The sequence below is a fragment of the Anas platyrhynchos genome, chromosome 2 (genome assembly GCF_047663525.1).
Source record: "Anas platyrhynchos isolate ZD024472 breed Pekin duck chromosome 2, IASCAAS_PekinDuck_T2T, whole genome shotgun sequence".
Taxonomy (NCBI): domain Eukaryota; kingdom Metazoa; phylum Chordata; class Aves; order Anseriformes; family Anatidae; genus Anas; species Anas platyrhynchos.
The window spans coordinates 2551197-2570061 of NC_092588.1; the positions used below are offsets into that span (position 1 = coordinate 2551197).

General features: G+C 48.5%; 2 long non-coding RNA genes across 2 annotated transcripts; both read right to left on the bottom strand.

Annotated features, from left to right (window-relative positions):
• Nucleotides 1–5202: 5202 nt before the first annotated feature.
• LOC140001681 (uncharacterized) lies at nucleotides 5203–6520 on the bottom strand. The gene is made up of 2 exons (XR_011807159.1): nucleotides 6275–6520; nucleotides 5203–5809 (listed from the first exon to the last, which is right to left on the bottom strand). It is a non-coding gene; the product is annotated as an uncharacterized lncRNA (long non-coding RNA).
• A 2274-nt stretch (nucleotides 6521–8794) lies between these two features.
• On the bottom strand, nucleotides 8795–10115 carry LOC140001682 (uncharacterized). Its single transcript, XR_011807160.1, has 2 exons — nucleotides 9865–10115; nucleotides 8795–9401 (listed from the first exon to the last, which is right to left on the bottom strand). It is a non-coding gene; the product is annotated as an uncharacterized lncRNA (long non-coding RNA).
• Nucleotides 10116–18865: the final 8750 nt, after the last annotated feature.

The following is an 18865-nucleotide window of genomic DNA, read 5'->3' on the forward strand; positions in this document are numbered from 1 at the left end:
GAGGAGGACCGACGTTTTCCAAACAAGAGCCCACCCCTCCCCTCTTCTTCCTGTTTCCACCTTTTCTTGCTGAGTGTGACATCACATGGTATGGAATATCCCTTTGGTTGGTTTAGGTCAGCTGCCCTAGGGATGTTTCTCTCCTCACTTTTTGCCCACCCCCTAGGAGGGTTAGAGAAAGGCCCAATGCTGTGCCACTGCTGCTCAGCACTAGACACAACACTGGTGTGATAACACTGCTGTTCTAGCTACAAGTACAGAGTACGGCACTGTATGGGCTGCTGCCGGGAAAGTTAACATTCCAGCCAGACCCAGTACAGAAGTGAGAGGTTTAATAGCTGGAATTTTGAAGTGACAGGCATGCTGTCTGCCTCTGGCCTGCCAGAGCTGCCTGGTTGCTCAGGTGTGCAGGGGAGGTGGCAGGAACCACAGCAGAGCTCCTGGGCCCACGTGGGCTCACTTGTTCAGTGGGACAGCTGTGTCACGAGAGATGCGTCAGAGCTTGCCCAAGATGGTCATTGTTGGGTCATCCCAATTTTGCTCATCTTCAGTGCAGGAATTGTTTTCTACAAGTACAATCCCTCTGCAGAAATGCACCTTCTTGATCCAATGCCCTCACAAGGCCTCTATGAGCATCTTCTTTTAATAACATCATTTTCTTGAATGCCGGAAATTTCCCTAGAAAATCAACCAGATTTCTCAATTTGAATTATCTTAGGGTTCAGAGCAGGTGATGTGCTGGCACCTATTCCAGCTGCTCCTTTCAGGCTGTTTTCTCCTCACAGAACATGTCCTGGTGGTGGCACGGCCTGCAGCTCTGCGTGGCCCTTGCTCTGGGCCAAGCTGCTGTGGGGCACGCCAGCTCAGGAGGCACCATGCCTCTGTACCTAGCTGCTGTTTAATTAAACAGAAAGGCCCTCAGTATTAAGAATAAATCAACTTCATGGCAGAAAGAGGGGAAAGAATCTGTTGGAAACTTTATCCCTCCTCAGGCTCTGGTAGTGTCCCCCCACAGACAGAGAAATGCTCTGACTTAATACTCCTGTCTCCTGTCTTCACCTGCATCGAAGTACCTGTTCAAGTACAACTGAGGCTGGGGTGCACAGCAGGGATGGGGCTGTCAGCATGGCCTGCATTCCTGGCAGCTGCACAAGGTGCAGCTCCTCAGGTCCTGCAAGCTGGATGCTGGCTAAAGTGCTTGGATAGCCATGGGCTTGTGCTGGGAAGTGGGAGACTGGAAGAGGACGACGGACACGCCTTCTGTGTTGGCATATGCATTACGTGCAATCATTGTTTGCACCACAAAACGCTCCCCTCTGGCTTTCCCCCACTCTGGAGACAAAGCTGGAAAGCCTTCCGTAGAGGAGGGAGCTCTTCAGTTTTGAAAACAACAACAAAAGAAGAAAAAAAAAAAGAAAAAAGGAAAAAGACAAAACCAGAAAAGTATAAGGGCATTTATTGGACTTGGAAGAATTCAATATGGACCATTCCTGATGCTTCCACTCTGAGGTGGAAGATGACTGGTGTCACAGTCCAGGCCGGGTGACGCCCTGCACGCTGTGGTGTTGGCCCCCGAGGAGCCCTGCGTGCACGAGCCTGCCGGGAGGTGCCATTTGCAGGCCCTGCAGCTGCGTTGGGCTCCACAGGTCCTCTCCTCCCAGCTGAGGGGCCGCGGCTGCTGGGCTGTCCGCGGGAGGTGTAGCGCCGCCGCGGGGATCTGCTGTGCACCCTCTCTCTCTCTCTGTTCCTCCAGCGGCGGGCACATGAACCACCCCTGGGCTCCTCGTGGTCTTGTGGCATCCCGCGCATCACCCGCTCAATCCGCCGCCTGCAGAGAGGGCAGGTGCTGTTCCGCCTGCGCCAATGCCGGATGCACCTGTAGCAGAAGCGGTGGGAGCAGCGGTGCACATAGGCGGCGTCCGTGATGTAGTCCATGCAGATGGGGCACAGGCTGTCTGCTGCTGCCTCAGCCGACTCCGCCTGCTGCAGCTGGCTGCTGCTGCCCCTCGCAGCAGGGCTGCTCTCCTCAGCACCCGACGCCATGTCCTGCCAAGAGACATGCCGAATAGCCGAGTGTGCCTTGCGCTACCAGTGGGAACACAAGGAGAGCCCAAGACCGCGGTGGGAGAGGGGTGGCAAGGGCTTCCCGAGGGGCTCCTGGTGGGCCGAGAAGCAGTGATTGCAGCCTTTGGTGCAGCCTTGGACAAAGGGCCCTGGGCAGGGGGAGCACGTGCAGCTCATGGTTGAGAGGCTGCATCCAGGCCCTGTCAGGAGCTGGGGCAGGGCAGACACAGGTGAGTGGGGCTGGATGGGATGTGCGTCTACACCCTGTTGGACGTGTGAGGCAGAAGAGAAGGGAAGCCCTGAAGTCCTCCTCACTTGCCCAGTGCTCAAGCCCAAGGTGGGCTCTGGCATCCTGTCAGCAAGCGCTGGGGAAAGAGCTGGCTTGCTTAGGACCTTGGAGTCCCAAGGCTCCATCCCAAACAAAGCCACAGTTAGCCCAGCGTACCTGAAGGAGGTGGTCAGAAAAGGCACAGCAATGCACTGGGAGCCTTCAGCACTGCTCACAGCCCCAGCACACTCTTCGTGTCCACAGCCACGGGACAGCCACTCAGTGGGAGCCTCAGCACCCCACAGCCAGGCAGCAGGGACAGCAGCACTGGCAGGGTCTAGAGCTGTCACTCTCCGCAAAGCCAACACTTCGCCAGCACAACCACAGTCCTGCTCGAGCCTGCACAACTTGCGTGTGTGCCTGCACGAGCTTCGGACAAAGTGAGCGAGGACAGAGCCTGCGGCCTCTGCAATATAGAGAGGTCACACGCAGTCACAATCAGTGCTGGCAACATCACTGGGGTTTCCGTGGCTACCTGTTGAAGTTGCCCAGCAAGGATGGCAAACGCCCCAAAGAGAGAAAGCCTGCCTCACAGGGTATTGTCATCCTCTCGGCAACTCTCTCATCTTCAGGCCTCGGGTCCTGTAGTTAGAGACCACTCCAGGGCCCCAAATCAGAGAATTTGTTTGGTGAAACTGCAATTTCCACTGTGGAAACGGAAGCTCAGGAACACACACAAGTGATCCCCAACTGTCTGAGATACGGAAAAGTTCCTTTCTGAACCTGCATTTGATTTAGCCCCAATAACATGAGGAAGATGTACAAACCAGCACTTGGGACAATTTCCTCCAGAGCAGGAAACCTGCCTAATGCCTTACTGTGGTGGTTTTACCGTGCTGGGCAGCTAAACCCCACAACCGCTCTCTCACTCGCCCTCCTTTAGATGAGGAGGGGGAGAAGTAAAGCAAAGAACAACTCACGGATTGAAATAAGGATACTTTAATTAAAGGGAAATAATAATAATAATTAAATAAAGACTACCATGAACTAAACAATTTAACTAAAGGGAAATAAAAGGGGAAGGGGAAAAAGGGAGAGGGAAAGGGAAAAAATAAATAGAAGGGAGGAAAACAAACAAACAAAATAAATGAAGGCTGTATGGAAGTGCAGAGGAAAGAAATTACTCTCTGCTTCCCACAAATGAGCGATGATTGACCATGTCCTTGAAGCAAGGCCTCAACGCAAGCAGCCGGTGTTCGAGAGGAGGACCGACGTGTTCACAACGAGAGCCCACCCCTCCCCTCTTCTTCCTGTTTCCACCTTTTCTTGCTGAGTGTGACATCACATGGTATGGAATATCCCCTAGATTGGTTTAGGTCAGCTGCCCTAGTGATGTTTCTCTCCTCACTTTTTGCCCACACCCTAGGAGGGTTAGAGAAAGGCCCAATGCTGTGCCACTGCTGCTCAGCACTAGACACAACACTGGTGTGATACCACTGCTGTTCCAGCTACAAGTACAGAGTACGGCACTGTATGGGCTGCTGCCGGGAAAGTTAACATTCCAGCCAGACCCAGTACAGAAGTGAGAGGTTTAATAGCTGGAATTTTAAAGTGACAGGCATGCTGTCTGCCTCTGGCCTGCCAGAGCTGCCTGGTTGCTCAGGTGTGCAGGGGAGGTGGCATGAACCACAGCAGAGCTCCTGGGCCCACATGGGCTCACTCGTTCAGTGGGACAGCTGTGTCACGAGAGATGTGTCAGAGCTTGCCCAAGATGGTCATTGTTGGGTCATCCCAATTTTGCTCATCTTCAGTGCAGGAATTGTTTTCTACAAGTACAATCCCTCTGCAGAAATGCACCTTCTTGATCCAATGCCCTCACAAGGCCTCTATGAGCATCTTCTTTTAATAACATCATATTCATAGAATCATAGAATCATAGAATATCCTGAGTTGGAAGGGACCCTTAAGGATCATCAAGTCCAACTCTTGACACCGCACAGGTCTACCCAAAGTTCAGACCATGTGACTAAGCGCACAGTCCAATCTCTTCTTAAATTCAGTCAGGCTCGGTGCAGTGACCACTTCTTATTCTTGAATGCCGGAAATTTCCCTAGAAAATCAACCAGATTTCTCAATTTGAATTATCTTAGGGTTCAGAGCAGGTGATGTGCTGGCACCTAGTCCAGCTGCTCCTTTCAGGCTGTTTTCTCCTCACAGAACATGTCCTGGTGGTGGCACGGCCTGCAGCTCTGTGTGGCCCTTGCTCTGCGCCAGGCTGCTGTGGGGCAGGCCAGCTCAGGAGGCACCATGCCTCTGTACCTAGCTGCTGTTTAATTAAACAGAAAGGCCCTCAGTATTAAGAATAAATCAACTTCATGGCAGAAAGAGGGGAAAGAATCTGTTGGAAACTTTATCCCTCCTCAGGCCCTGGTAGTGTCCCCCCACAGACAGAGAAATGCTCTGACTTAATACTCCTGTCTCCTGTCTTCACCAGCATCGAAGTACCTGTTCAAGTACCACTGAGGCTGGGGTGCACAGCAGGGATGGGGCTGTCAGCATGGCCTGCATTCCTGGCAGCTGCACAAGGTGCAGCTCCTCAGGTCCTGCAAGCTGGATGCTGGCTAAAGTGCTTGGATAGCCATGGGCTTGTGCTGGGAAGTGGGAGACTGGAAGAGGACGATGGACATGCCTTCTGTGTTGGCATACGCATTACGTGCAATCATTGTTTGCACCACAAAACGCTCCCCTCTGGCTTTCCCCCACTCTGGAGACAAAGCTGGAAAGCCTTCCGTAGAGGAGGGAGCTCTTCAGTTTTGAAAACAACAACAAAAGAAGAAAAAAAAAAAAAAAAAGACAAAAGACAAAACCAGAAAAGTATAAGGGCATTTATTGGACTTGGAAGAATTCAATGTGGACCATTCCTGATGCTTCCACTCTGAGGTGGAAGATGACTGGAGTCACAGTCCAGGCCGGGTGACGCCCTGCACGCTGTGGTGTTGGCCCCCGAGGAGCCCTGCGTGCACGAGCCTGCCGGGAGGTGCCATTTGCAGGCCCTGCAGCTGCGTTGGGCTGCACAGGTCCTCTCCTCCCAGCTGAGGGGCCGCGGCTGCTGGGCTGTCCGCGGGAGGTGTAGCGCCGCCGCGGGGATCTGCTGTGCACCCTCTCTCTCTCTCTGTTCCTCCAGCGGCGGGCACATGAACCACCCCTGGGCTCCTCGTGGTCTTGTGGCATCCCGCGCATCACCCGCTCAATCCGCCGCCTGCAGAGAGGGCAGGTGCTGTTCCGCCTGCGCCAGCGCCGGATGCACCTGTAGCAGAAGCGGTGGGAGCAGCGGTGCACATAGGCGGCGTCCGTGATGTAGTCCATGCAGATGGGGCACAGGCTGTCTGCCGCTGCCTCAGCCGACTCCGCCTGCTGCAGCTGGCTGCTGCTGCCCCTCGCAGCAGGGCTGCTCTCCTCAGCACCCGACGCCATGTCCTGCCAAGAGAGACATGCCGAATGGCCGAGTGTGCCTTGCGCTCCCAGTGGGAACACAAGGAGAGCCCAAGACCGCGGTGGGAGAGGGGTGGCAAGGGCTTCCCGAGGGGCTCCTGGTGGGCCGAGAAGCAGTGATGGCAGCCTTTGGTGCAGCCTTGGACAAAGGGCCCTGGGCAGGGGGAGCACGTGCAGCTCATGGTTGAGAGGCTGCATCCAGGCCTTGTCAGGAGCCGGGGCAGGGCAGACACAAGTGAGTGGGGCTGGATGGGATGTGTGTCCGCACCCTGTTGGACGTGTGAGGCAGAAGAGAAGGGAAGCCCTGAAGTCCTCCTCACTTGCCCAGTGCTCAAGCCCAAGGTGGGCTCTGGCATCCTGTCAGCAAGCGCTGGGGAAAGAGCTGGCTTGCCTAGGACCTCGGAGTCCCAAGGCTCCATCCCAAACAAAGCCAGAGTTAGCCCAGCGTACCTGAAGGAGGTGGTCAGAAAAGGCACAGCAATGCACTGGGAGCCTTCAGCACTGCTCACAGCCCCAGCACACTCTTCGTGTCCACAGCCACGGGACAGCCACTCAGTGGGAGCCTCAGCACCCCACAGCCAGGCAGCAGGGACAGCAGCACTGGCAGGGTCTAGAGCTGTCGCTCTTCGTAAAGCCAACACTTGGCCAGCACAACCACAGTCCTGCTCAAGCCTGCACAACTTGCGTGTGTGCCTGCACGAGCTTCGGACGAAGTGAGCGAGGACAGAGCCTGCGGCCTCTGCAATATAGAGAGGTCACACGCAGTCACAATCAGTGCTGGCAACATCACTGGGGTTTCCGTGGCTACCTGTTGAAGTTGCCCAGCCAGGATGGCAAACGCCCCAAAGAGGGAAAGCCTGCCTCACAGGGTATTGTCATCCTCTCGGCAACTCTCTCATCTTCAGGCCTCTTGGGTCCTGTAGTGAGAGACCACTCCAGGGCCCCAAAGCAGAGAATTTGTTTGGTGAAACTGCAATTTCCACTGTGGAAATGGAAGCTCAGGAACACACACAAGTGATACCCAACTGTCTGAGATACGGAAAAGTTCCTTTCTGAACCTGCATTTGATTTAGCCCCAATAACATGAGGAAGATGTACAAACCAGCACTTGGGACAATTTCCTCCAGAGCAGGAAACCTGCCTAATGCCTTACTGTGGTGGTTTTACCGTGCTGGGCAGCTAAACCCCACAACCGCTCTCTCACTCCCCCTCCTTTAGATGAGGAGGGGGAGGAGTAAAGCAAAGAACAATTCACGGGTTGAGATAAGGATAATTTAATTAAAGGGAAATAATAATAACAATTAAATAAAGACTACCATGCACTAAACAATTTAACTAAAGGTAAATAAAAAGGGAAAGGGGAAAAAGGGAGAGGGAAAGGGAAAAAATAAATAGAAGGGAGGAAAACAAAAACAAAATAAATGAAGGCTGTATGGAAGTGCAGAGGAAAGAAATTACTCTCTGCTTCCCACAAATGAGCGATGATTGACCATGTCCTTGAAGCAAGGCCTCAACGTACGCAGCCGGTGTTCGAGAGGAGGACCGACGTTTTTCCAACAAGAGCCCACCCCTCCCCTCTTCTTCCTGTTTCCACCTTTTCTTGCTGAGTGTGACATCACATGGTATGGAATATCCCTTTGATTGGTTTAGGTCAGCTGCCCTAGTGATGTTTCTCTCCTCACTTTTTGCCCACCCCCTAGGAGGGTTAGAGAAAGGCCCAATGCTGTGCCACTGCTGCTCAGCACTAGACACAACACTGGTGTGATAACACTGCTGTTCCAGCTACAAGTACAGAGTACGGCACTGTATGGGCTGCTGCCGGGAAAGTTAACATTCCAGCCAGACCCAGTACAGACGTGAGAGGTTTAATAGCTGGAATTTTGAAGTGACAGGCACACTGTCTGCCTCTGGCCTGCCACAGCTGCCTGGTTGCTCAGGTGTGCAGGGGAGGTGGCATGAACCACAGCAGAGCTCCTGGGCCCACGTGGGCTCACTCTTTCAGTGGGACAGCTGTGTCACGAGAGATGCGTCAGAGCTTGCCCAAGATGGTCATTGTTGGGTCATCCCAGTTTTGCTCATCTTCAGTGCAGGAATTGTTTTCTACAAGTACAATCCCTCTGCAGAAATGCACCTTCTTGATCCAACGCCCTCACAAGGCCTCTATGAGCATCTTCTTTTAATAACATCATATTCTTGAATGCCGGAAATTTCCCTAGAAAATCAACCAGATTTCTCAATTTGAATTATCTTAGGGTTCAGAGCAGGTGATGTGCGGGCACCTATTCCTGCTGCTCCTTTCAGGCTGTTTTCTCCTCACAGAACATGTCCTGGTGGGGGCACGGCCTGCAGCTCTGCGTGGCCCTTGCTCTGCGCCAGGCTGCTGTGGGGCAGGCCAGCACAGGAGGCACCATGCCTCTGTACCTAGCTGCTGTTTAATTAAACAGAAAGGCCCTCAGTAGTAAGAATAAATCAACTTCATGGCAGAAAGAGGGGAAAGAATCTGTTGGAAACTTTATCACTCTTCAGGCCCTGGTAGTGTCCCCCCACAGACAGAGAAATGCTCTGACTTAATACTCCTGTCTCCTGTCTTCACTAGCATCGAAGTACCTGTTCAAGTACCACTGAGGCTGGGGTGCACAGCAGGGATGGGGCTGTCAGCATGGCCTGCATTCCTGGCAGCTGCACAAGGTGCAGCTCCTCAGGTCCTGCAAGCTGGATGCTGGCTAAAGTGCTTGGATAGCCATGGGCTTGTGCTGGGAAGTGGGAGACTGGAAGAGGACGACGGACATGCCTTCTGTGTTGGCATACGCATTACGTGCAATCATTGTTTGCACCACAAAACGCTCCCCTCTGGCTTTCCCCCACTCTGGAGACAAAGCTGGAAAGCCTTCCGTAGAGGAGGGAGCTCTTCAGTTTTGAAAACAACAACAAAAGAAGAAAAAAAAAAAAAAAGACAAAAGACAAAACCAGAAAAGTATAAGGGCATTTATTGGACTTGGAAGAATTCAATGTGGACCATTCCTGATGCTTCCACTCTGAGGTGGAAGATGACTGGAGTCACAGTCCAGGCCGGGTGACGCCCTGCACGCTGTGGTGTTGGCCCCCGAGGAGCCCTGCGTGCACGAGCCTGCCGGGAGGTGCCATTTGCAGGCCCTGCAGCTGCGTTGGGCTGCACAGGTCCTCTCCTCCCAGCTGAGGGGCCGCGGCTGCTGGGCTGTCCGCGGGAGGTGTAGCGCCGCCGCGGGGATCTGCTGTGCACCCTCTCTCTCTCTCTGTTCCTCCAGCGGCGGGCACATGAACCACCCCTGGGCTCCTCGTGGTCTTGTGGCATCCCGCGCATCACCCGCTCAATCCGCCGCCTGCAGAGAGGGCAGGTGCTGTTCCGCCTGCGCCAGCGCCGGATGCACCTGTAGCAGAAGCGGTGGGAGCAGCGGTGCACATAGGCGGCGTCCGTGATGTAGTCCATGCAGATGGGGCACAGGCTGTCTGCCGCTGCCTCAGCCGACTCCGCCTGCTGCAGCTGGCTGCTGCTGCCCCTCGCAGCAGGGCTGCTCTCCTCAGCACCCGACGCCATGTCCTGCCAAGAGAGACATGCCGAATGGCCGAGTGTGCCTTGCGCTCCCAGTGGGAACACAAGGAGAGCCCAAAACCGCGGTGGGAGAGGGGTGGCAAGGGCTTCCCGAGGGGCTCCTGGTGGGCCGAGAAGCAGTGATGGCAGCCTTTGGTGCAGCCTTGCACAAAGGGCCCTGGGCAGGGGGAGCACGTGCAGCATGGTTGAGAGGCTGCATCCAGGCCCTGTCAGGAGCTGGGGCAGGGCAGACATAAGTGAGTGGGGCTGGATGGGATGTGCGTCTACACCCTGTTGGACGTGTGAGGCAGAAGAGAAGGGAAGCCCTGAAGTCCTCCTCACTTGCCCAGTGCTCAAGCCCAAGGTGGGCTCTGGCATCCTGTCAGCAAGCGCTGGGGAAAGAGCTGGCTTGCCTAGGACCTCGGAGTCCCAAGGCTCCATCCCAAACAAAGCCAGAGTTAGCCCAGCGTACCTGAAGGAGGTGGTCAGAAAAGGCACAGCAATGCACTGGGAGCCTTCAGCACTGCTCACAGCCCCAGCACACTCTTCGTGTCCACAGCCACGGGACAGCCACTCAGTGGGAGCCTCAGCACCCCACAGCCAGGCAGCAGGGACAGCAGCACTGGCAGGGTCTAGAGCTGTCGCTCTCCGCAAAGCCAAAACTTGGCCAGCACAACCACAGTCCTGCTCGAGCCTGCACAACTTGCGTGTGTGCCTGCACGAGCTTCGGACAAAGTGAGCGAGGACAGAGCCTGCGGCCTCTGCAATATAGAGAGGTCACACGCAGTCACAATCAGTGCTGGCAACATCACTGGGGTTTCCGTGGCTACCTGTTGAAGTTGCCCAGCCAGGATGGCAAACGCCCCAAAGAGGGAAAGCCTGCCTCACAGGGTATTGTCATCCTCTCGGCAACTCTCTCATCTTCAGGCCTCTTGGGTCCTGTAGTGAGAGACCACTCCAGGGCCCCAAAGCAGAGAATTTGTTTGGTGAAACTGCAATTTCCACTGTGGAAATGGAAGCTCACTAACACACACAAGTGATCCCCAACTGTCTGAGATACGGAAAAGTTCCTTTCTGAACCTGCCTTTGATTTAGCCCCAATAACATGAGGAAGATGTACAAAGCAGCACTTGGGACAATTTCCTCCAGAGCAGGAAACCTGCCTAATGCCTTACTGTAGTGGTTTTACTGTGCTGGGCAGCTAAACCCCACAACTGCTCTCTCACTCCCCCTCCTTTAGATGAGGAGGGGGAGAAGTAAAGCAAAGAACAACTCACGGGTTGAGATAAGGATAATTTAATTAAAGGGAAATAATAATAACAATTAAATAAAGAATACCATGAACTAAACAATTTAACTAAGGGGAAATAAAAAGGGAAAGGGGAAAAGGGAGGGGAAAAGGGAAAAATAAAAAGAAGGGAGGAAAACAAAGAAAATAAATGAAGGCTATATGGAAGTGCAGAGGAAAGAAATTACTCTCTACTTCCCACAAATGAGCGATGATTGACCATGTCCTTGAAGCAAGGCCTCAACGCAAGCAGCCGGTGTTCGAGAGGAGGACCGACGTTTTCCCAACGAGAGCCCACCCCTCCCCTCTTCTTCCTGTTTCCACCTTTTATTGCTGAGTGTGACATCACATGGTATGGAATATCCCCTAGATTGGTTTAGGTCAGCTGCCCTAGTGATGTTTCTCTCCTCACTTTTTGCCCACCCCCTAGGAGGGTTAGAGAAAGGCCCAATGCTGTGCCACTGCTGCTCAGCACTAGACACAACACTGGTGTGATAACACTGCTGTTCCAGCTACAAGTACAGAGTACGGCACTGTATTGGCTGCTGCCGGGAAAGTTAACATTCCAGCCAGACCCAGTACACTGTGAAATAGGGTCATAGTTACTATGTGGTATAGGTCCCTAAAATGTGGTGGGAAGAGTGCTTGTGGGAGTCCTGGGGCAATCAGCCTTGCTCAGCTGGGCCCTAAAGGGAAGAGAAGAGGCCATGTATTTTGTCCATGTATTTTGTTCCCCATGAAGGTGACTTTAAACTCAAAATTGTCCACATATCACTGCAATTTGACTATGTGCATGTGGTTATACAATTTTTATGTGTGCTTAAAACATATGGTTTACATTTTCTTCTTGAACAATTTAGCATAGTTTTATTTTGGTCACAACCAAATCAAACCTTCTTGAGATTAGTTTTTCAAAGGGAAAATTAATTATCATGCAGTGGCCTGAGCTGTCATTGGAGGAGACTTATAGCCCTCTGAATAAGGCATGAGCTGGATGAAAGGAGTGCATGGGGCCTTCCATACAAATTTATATTTCACCAACCTGATAAGCAGATGTATTCACCTTGCACAAGTCTCATTGTAGCTGACAGATCCTAGAATCACATTTTCCAGTGCAACCAACCACTCTTTTTAATGGTGAACGAAGAACATAAAAGCCTCAGGACCCCTGGGTTCTAGTTCTCTATTGCTCCTGAATTGTGCAACATGCCACATCTCAATTTTAATAAAGTTCAAACTGGGATGAAGGAGCTGAACTGACCCTAGAGACTAACCAGTATCTGAGCCTTGTGGACCTGTATCAGTGATGATGATACATCAACAGACTGGCACCAGTGTCTCTTTGCTGCAGTCCTGGCTATTTGAAAAGAGAATCATCCTCTTTTCCAAGCATTGGAGAACAAATCAAGGGCTAATTTCTTGACTCCCAACAGCCAAAGTGGGGCCCTCAGGAATCTTTGTGTCCAGCACAGTCTGCTTACTTCCATGCTGGGACATTCTGCCACTCTTACTTTTTCCCTGGGCTTTCCCTTTCAATTTTTTCTCACACCTCCAAACACGTAATGGCAGTTTTCAAACAGTCCTATAGAAAGTTTTTTTAGTCCTCTGTACTTGTTGGCACAGTTTTCTGTGTGTTTTCTTTTTTCTTCTTTTTTTTTCTTTTTATCTTGGGGATCAGTGCTTTGGAAAGCAGATTCCACTATCTCTAGTTATATTACGGATGAAGGGGTATGTAATTGCTCCTTCTATTTGTCTTGTGAAATGGGTTCTTTGCAGATCTGTCAACTGTAGCTCTCAGAATAGAGATCGACTTGATCCCTGAACATCAGGCACAATATTTACTTTTTTTCAGAAGCTCTTGCAAAATCTGTTTTAGCTATCCACTGAAGAAACATATATATAAATATATATATAACCACTACATAAATGCAAAGTGGTATTATTAAGGGGAGAAGAGAATTGCCATATTGATCTAAATAATATGCTGTTAACTGCCAAAGAGCAAGCACACTTTCTGCTAACAGGTTTTTCTAATTCTAGAGGAAGAATAACAAGGCTGGAGGCTGGAAGACATTTAGCAGCAAATATGAAAATGGTTTTGTTTGTTCTCATTCTTTGTTCCTTAAACTCTCTGTGCTTTGCTGCATGCCTGTTTCTCAAAACTGCAAAGCACTTTCACCCTACAGCAAGCTCTAAAAGCAATTCCACATGGCCAACAGAGCTGAAAGGGGGAGTGAAGGAGAAACAGATTGACGTTTCTATACAGGGAAATGCAACATGCCATGGAGAGACCTGTGAGAACAGGAGGCATCCTGAACCAAGAAGCTCCAGGTCTGCATCTCCTAGGGCCTGTTCCCCCCCTCCCGCCCTCCCTCTTTAATTGGTTTGGGCTGATATTTATTCATTTAGGCATTTGAATATCTTTCTGGTGATGAGGGAGTTCCATTCTGTGCAACAAAAACCTGGGAGCTTAGAAGGTCCCCAGCTTTCCATTATGTCAACAAAAGGCAGACATTCTCCACTCTGCTCTGTCTTTGTCAGTTGAAAACCATACAAGAAGTAAAGTGAGTCTTGAAATCCAGCCCAGTGACAAGGTCAGGTAACTGGGTGATAGTCTTTTATTCTTCATTGCAGCTTCCTATTGTGGTACCAAATTTCCTCTCTTCAAGACCTGACATGGTGATGAAACTTAAACTGGATGGTTACAGGCACATATTTTTGATTTTCATAGGGTATCCACAAAAGAAAGAGCAGTAATACTGTAGAAGCCATATGCGATTGTAGAAATGAGGCAGATTAAAGATGCTGTCAATCATGTTTCATGAGCTACAGAAGGTACAGAGATAGTCCATGAACAACAACAGTAGCTAAATCAGTACAGGAGACAAGAAACAGCATTAATGGGAAGGCACTAGAGAACTCCAGATAGATCCAGAGATGGTCTAACTTCAGTGGTCAATGCTGTACCGCAGCTAACAAATCCCACCTCTTCTCAGGCTATTCTAGCCTCCTTGACATCTATTCTCCATGTTTCAATATCTTCCTATTATTTAAAGTAGGGATACCCAATCTTTATTGTTGGGTAGAGAAAGAGAAAAAGGAGCTAGAAGTGTCCTGTCATGTTCTTTACTACATGGAGGGACTTGCAGGGATGTGCAGTGTCATCCACATGCATACAAAATAGAAAGGCACCAGAGAGGATCTTAGATACTGTGATGTGAGGACTTAAAAGTTCCAAGCTGAAGATCATGAAGTTCATGTTTCAGATCTGGAGAATATGCAGGATGGTGATGCCTGTCATTAAAATATTACCGAAGAGCATTGTGGCTGCAGGAGGTAAAAAGCTTCATTTTGGCTATATTGGACTTGGTTTGAGGTTAGCCACAAGGATATGTCAGAGAGACAGCACATGTTTTTGGACAAAAAAAAACATTTACTGTAAGATACTTGTACAGCAGATTGCCCACCTCTCAATCAATCATCAAAAATCCCTACAGAAGAGACACAAATATTTCTGGGTGCTTTCCATCACCTCCTCAGAAGTATGCCAGAAGAACTGTGTTCCCTAAAAGTTCCCCCTTACCCCCATTTACTATAGAGAAAATAAATAGATAAATAAATAGCTCAGATGCAGAAGTGTCACTTGTGTCTACATAAAATCAGGCAAAATTAATCTCACCTTAGGTGGCCATCTGTTGAAAGAGAAATTGCTAAAGCAGCTACACTGGGCTGGCAGTTGTAATGGCAGATGAGAGAAGCAGGGCCACAAGCTTGTGGAAATCCCCAGCCAGATGGAGGAGAAGGAGAATCCTTCACAAGAGCTGTGAGAGTGGTAGGAAAACACCAGTCATGGGAAGCAGGAGCAGAGAAGAGGAGCTCCTGAAGTCAAACGGAGTGTAGAAGCTCTAGGGGATTAAAGGGCAGTGCTGGGCTTCAGTTTTGGCTTGGAAAGGTCATCAGAGACTTCTGAGCAAATTGTTTCAGCTGAGAATTTGGGGCATGCACTGGATTTCAGAGAGTTTTGAGTGGAGTTGGCAGAGGAGAGCTGCATGCATTGAAAATAAGTGTTTGGGGAGGTTGGAGATGAACAGAAGAAAATGAACCACTTTCTCCTTTCGGGGGAAGGGGGATGGGAGTGGGGAAGGAAAAAACAATCCATAACCAACTAACTAACTAGATTACAATGTGGTTGTCATAAATACATATATAAAGTAAAAATATATAAATAAAAATTTGAAAAAAAAAAAAAAAAGAAGAAGAAGAAAGCAAAAAGCAAAAAAAAAGCAAAATGAAAAAAAAAATAACAACAACAAAACTTGTGGTCAAGTACAGGCATCATCTTTCTATTCCGTGGCTTACCTTTTGAAAATTATTGATGTCATGGAAGTGTGCCAGGCTGGCATAACAGCTAGCCTTGGACAAAGAGCAAGGTAGAAATTTCCCCACAGATATCAGCAGGACTTTTTAAATTTTATCAGCAACCTTTTGTTCAAATGGTCCATAATGTGGGTGCCACAGGTCACATTTTAAGTAGTTTTGGGAAAAGTCTTTAATAATATTCTTGCCATTGAAGTCCCTGATCAGAAGTTTAAAAAAAAAAAAAAAAAAAAGCTGTGAACCCACATATTGTCTGTGGCATTAATTCCCTCCATAGTGTCAACCTACTGTACCAAAAACTTCCCACCTCAGTTTCCAATTGTTAAAGCAAATGCAAATCTAAGTCCATTGTCCTGCTTGATCAGAATTGTTAAAGCAAATGTAAACCTATGTCCATGGTCCTGTTTATTCAGGTCACAAATGCCTGTAGCTTCTTGCTCTGGGTTACTTTAGTATGTAGAGCTGTACAATTTTGATCTCATTCAAAGTCACAGAAGAACCATGATATAAATAACAACCACAACCAATTTCCTGCAGTCTCACTAAAAAGGTTTTTTCCTCCTTCTGCCATACATATACATATGTATGAATATTAATCCTGCCAAAAAGAAGAGAGAAAAAAAAATAAAGACAGAGATAGAGGGGTAATAAAAATTCAGTACATCAAACTGACTTTTCTTGATTTACAACAGGTAATTATCATTCTTCACGCATGGCTGCTCTCCTGTTGTGGGAAAGCAGAGCAGGTGGAGCACTGCTCGCCCAATATCCTTTCCCCAACAATCCCATCCACCTGCAAACTCCCCGTGCACCTGCACCAAGAGAGGCATTGTCAAGACCAGACAGAAGGATAGATGAGAAAATAGATGGAGGTAGCTGAACAGAGGCACCTGGAAAAGTTGGGTTTGCCCATACTTACATACTCTTGAAAGCTTCTTTAGCATCCACTTACTTAACCTGCCATGGTGATGGCTCTATCATTTTACTGTGGGGTGTAAAAGAAAAGAAGGCTGTAAAAAATTTAGACAACATAAAAGAAGTGTGGAATCATAATTGGAATTATTCGCATAATGGATTAAAACTATTACAAGTACCATGATCTAAATCTGAATGGTGGGGGATGGGGAGGAGGGGAGTAAACTAATAGAACTTGGAATTGATTTTCAAAGAATACTAAAAATTATTACCAGTAAAATTTACAAGCGCTGTAGATCACCCGCACTGCTGCCTTATTTGTAACAGAAATATCCAATTTCAAAATGAATTGGGCTGTGCAAAAACTAACTCTTGCTGATGGTGGCAAGTTGTTAATTAAACGGCACTTCTGCACTGTTCATTTTGAAAGTCTCTGGAAAGATAACCTGAAGTTCTCAGCTTCTGAAATAAGTGGAATGAGGTGAGAAAGCACGGAGTTTTATAGACCCCAGGGGAAGAAAAAGAAAATTCCTTTTAGGAATATGGTTACCAGGACAAGGTTTTGTCACATGGCCAATACCAAGCAGGGATTAAAAGTTTAGAAAGGACAGAAATAGAAGTGGGAGGGATGGCATCTGCAATACAGAAATGCATGGTCCTTCTTAGAAAATTATGTCACCAGTTGAGCTCTCGGTAAATTCCGTAGGGACTATATGCATACATACGGCTACATAAGTGCATAAGGACCTCCCATCTCAGATAATTGATTGAGCCTTTGGTGGCTTTGTCCTTTCCAATAGATATCTCTTTTGGGCTTGGTAAGTTGGTGGCTACTTGAGTATGAACCTTCCTGATAATCTTTAACCACGTACCCTTCCTGGTGGGGCTGAGTAGCAAGAATTTCACAGAGAGGACTCAGAAGACAGAGAGACAAGTCGTGCATAAACCTGACTCAAAATGGACTTGAGTCCAGGTCTCCAGGGTGTTAATTTAGCACCCTGAATCCACAGAATGTTAGCACACTTCTAGCCCAAGCCATTATACACAATCTTCCACTGCCCCTAGAAAGAACCTCTTATGGCCAAAATCGTTTGAACTTTTGTAGGAATAATTCATAGGGATATCTATAGTTTTTGTTTCCACACCTGTAGCTCCGCTTACCCACCTGTCCTCCAAAGGGTTCCTCCATATTTGGTTAAAAACAAACAAACTAACTAGCAAACAAACACAAAACAGATTAGGATGTGCAAAATTCACCTTTGTTATCATAAAACATCTTCCCAGGTGAGGTCAAGGAAGTCGTATCTGCTTCTGTTAGAAGAGATACTAGCCCAAAGAATATTTTGGCTCTCTGTCAGCATTTGAAATCCAGCCAGATGCATGCAGTAAGGAGAAGCTGTTGCCTTTCAGGTATCCCTCCTCCCATCCAAGTTGCCACACTGGGACACAGTAGCTGGCCCTGCCACGTGATCCTAGAATTGTCACTCACTTAAACGGATCCAGCCTGGAGTTTTCTTATTTTTTTTTTAATTCTGTTTCCTTTGTGCAGTTCTGCTCATTGAGTCTCACATGGCTGCCAAACGTTTCATTTACATGCTGATCCTGATATCCTGCCCCAGCTCTGTTCTCTGAAGCATTCATGGGGAACAGTGAAATATAGCTGCCATGGTTCGGCTTACTCATGGAGCAGCTTGTTCCTCACTTAGAGGCAATATATTTTTCAAGGTGGGGATCTTATCTCTTTCATTCTACTACCTTTATTTATTTATTTCATACAACAGGGCAGTTTATTTTTGACTCGTATATGTCGTGCAAGGGGGATGGTGTTAGTGATGGCAATGAACATGAGAGGAATTTTGTTAGGAATAGGAGAAAAGAAGCTACCAGCTGCGGCAAATGTCTCTCCATCTTCTATCCCATATACTAGGTGATAAAATCTCTCTAATTTGTTCTCTCTTTGCTTTGACTTTACTCATAAGGTTCACCATCAGGCCTCCCAGGTCCCTGTAGACAAGGTAGAGGAAGACAGAATGAAAGGCAACTTAAGCAAATTGGGTAAACACAAGTCCATGAGGTCGTGCACCTGAAGGTGCTGGGAAAGCTGGCCACTGTCATGGTGAGGCCATTCTCTAGCAGACATGAAAGGTCAAGGCAATCACAAGATTTTCTGATTTCTGGGAAAAGGCAAATGTCACTACCAGTTTCAAGAAAGGCAAAAAGGAGGATCTATGTAGCTACAGGCCAATCAGTTTATCCTTATTCTCTGGAAAGGTTGCAAAGCAAATCCTTCTGGACACTCTGTACAGAAACATGAAAGACAAAGCTCACTAAGAACAGCCAGAGTGAATTTATCAAATGCAGGTCATGCATGACCAACCTGATGATACGACTAGCTCCAAGGAAACCGAGAGAGCAGTGGATGTGATTTACCTTGACTTTAACAAGTCTCCCATAACACTCTTGTAGATATATTGGAGAGCTATGGACTGGATAATGATCTTCTAAGATTTCACCCCAGAATAGTGGTAATCTTATCACATAATTTGGCTTTTCAATATCCCAGACCTTTGCAATGCAAAAAAAAAAAAAAAATGGTGATGGTTGTAAAACTTTGTCCATGTAGAAATAAAAAGACAAGGGGAAGAAGAGAGAGAAAGAGAATCTTTAAATCCTTACAGCGGGGACAAAGCAGCAGTCACATGTGGGAATTTAGGTCCAGGGTCCAGAAGACATCCAGCAGGGATAAAATATTCTAACCATTAGCCAGAGAATATCAGAGACTTTTGTTCCAAATGTTTTCATCTCCCAAAGAAAGATAATTGGTAAGAAAGTGTCTTTGGGTTGATGAAATACCTGAAACCATACTATGCAGAGGGGTTGGAATTAGATGATC